The sequence below is a fragment of the Seriola dumerili genome, unplaced genomic scaffold, assembly GCF_002260705.1.
Source record: "Seriola dumerili isolate Sdu_G_001 unplaced genomic scaffold, Sdu_1.0 BDQW01000088.1, whole genome shotgun sequence".
NCBI lineage: Eukaryota > Metazoa > Chordata > Actinopteri > Carangiformes > Carangidae > Seriola > Seriola dumerili.
Genome location: NW_019174343.1, coordinates 8,462,659 through 8,464,726, shown reverse-complemented (window position 1 = coordinate 8,464,726; position 2,068 = coordinate 8,462,659). Strand labels below are relative to the sequence as shown.

General features: G+C 40.3%; 1 non-coding gene across 1 annotated transcript; it reads left to right on the top strand.

Moving 5' to 3' along the window:
• The first annotated feature begins 1,611 nt into the window (after nt 1-1,611).
• Nucleotides 1,612-1,684, top strand: trnaf-gaa. The gene has a single exon. It is a non-coding gene; the product is annotated as a tRNA-Phe (tRNA).
• The last annotated feature ends 384 nt before the right edge of the window (nt 1,685-2,068 follow it).

Sequence of the window (2,068 nt, the reverse complement as noted above, 5' to 3'; positions counted from 1 at the left end):
TGTCCAGTCAACACAAGAAACTAACTGTCACTACAACGGAGCACTGACAGGTTGGTGAGATTATTAATAGGACTAATGTTTTCACTGTTGACTTTGTTGTACCTGCTTGTGTGTTCACTGCTCTAATGCTGTTCTCACACTGAGACTCATTTCAGAGGCCATGTGATTTCTTTCACACACACACACACACACACACACACACACACACACACACACGCACACACACACACACACACACACTTAACGCGTTCCTGAATGTAAACACATGAAAATATATATATATATTTTACTGTATGTACACCAAGAATATGCTATCTTTATAGGTTTTCTCCATGGTGTTGTTTTTATGTGAATGTATCACCATGCAAAGTTGAATCATATCAATAAATATGAAATATCAAGGTCTAAACTTCCTCCTTTTACTCTTTGATCGTGATCATAGGAATCATATATGCTGTTTGCCATGAGGTTTGAACATATGGCACGGTCACTGTACTAAAAATAAAAAAATATAGAAAGCACTACAAAAAACACAGGGTCAGGGGTTTCCCTGGGTTTATCTGGCTAAAAAGCCTGGTAACCCCTGGCTTTGGGTGAAGCTGGAAAAACTGCATTTTTCTCATAAAGAGTTTCACTTTTAGAGGAAACCTGCTGTGATGGGAACAGCAGGAGGACAATGTACAGCTCTGTCCATATGTCTCACATGGTCATTCCTTTGGTAACTGAAGGAGCATCCAGTGATATAGCATACTGCTGAACTAAAGAACACCACATCTTCCTGCACACAACCATATATTGTTGTAATAAATAAAAGGAGTGTCTGCACCTGGGTGTAAATAGCCACATTGGCTACCCAAATAACATTGTTGGCTACAGACACCCGGGTGCAAATAGCATCTGCCTGAAAAATCACTATTGCAATTCTCTGTGCTCTGTGCTGAACAGAGAGTGCTTTTTGCAGGATACAGCCTACTGTTTATGTGCATGTACTCACTTAAAACAATCAGAGTGTGGCCAATAATATAGTGAGTAGGTGGTGCTATTGGTATGTGTTAATTTTAGCTTTTTTTTTTTGTCACTGTTGGTATGGTAAAATCTAACTTAACTGTTGAACTGGCTATATGCTTTCTGATGAGCCATGTTTTGCTGTTTCAGTGGGTGCATCCATGTTTTAATATGGGTGCCCTCAGTAGGCAGGCACTGATCCCATACCTGGCAGTGTCCATGTCATGCTCCTCCCAGTGAGTTACTGTACACACTAGCTCAAAAGCTGCCCGCATGCTGTTTGAAAACTTTGCGTGGGATTTGTGTTGCGTGGGCGGGATGCGATCCAGACCTCTGCAGTATAGGAAAAAGAAGGTCACCTATGTGGGATGATGCCTGCCGGGCAGAGTAATTCAGCTGCACTTAAACTTAGCGAGAGCAATCAGGACACTGCTACTTCTTTTTGATATTTTGCATGTTAATATAACATTTGGTTCAAATTAAATGACATCTAAATTCTAAACACGTTTGAGTGACAATAATACGCCTATTTGGACAAATAGAGATTATACCCTGCAACTCAAGGGCGCCCTCTGAAGTTAATATTGCATCCTGCTCCTTATACAGGCCGAAATAGCTCAGTTGGGAGAGCGTTAGACTGAAGATCTAAAGGTCCCTGGTTCGATCCCGGGTTTCGGCAGGTTGTGGGTCCTCTTTTAATCCAAATGTAATTGATTTGCCTCATCACCAACACAGACATTGGTTACATTCAGGGTAAAGACATCAATTAGCTTTAAGAGATTATCACAGTAGCTTGTTAACCAAAAAACAGAGTCGATCCTCGTTATGAATGACCCCTCAAATTACTCAAAAATGACTCTAAATGCAACAAAATTCCCACTTTCTACAACCTTAGTTTTCATCAATTGTCCACTGCAAAAATATAGGAAACATTCATGCATCTTGTTCCACAGTGTGAAAATCAATTTATATAAAAACAAGAGCAAGAGAGACTGACATCAACACAGCAACATTAATAGCAAGAGAACAGAGTATTAAGCTTTAAGGACACATGTGCCGAGTC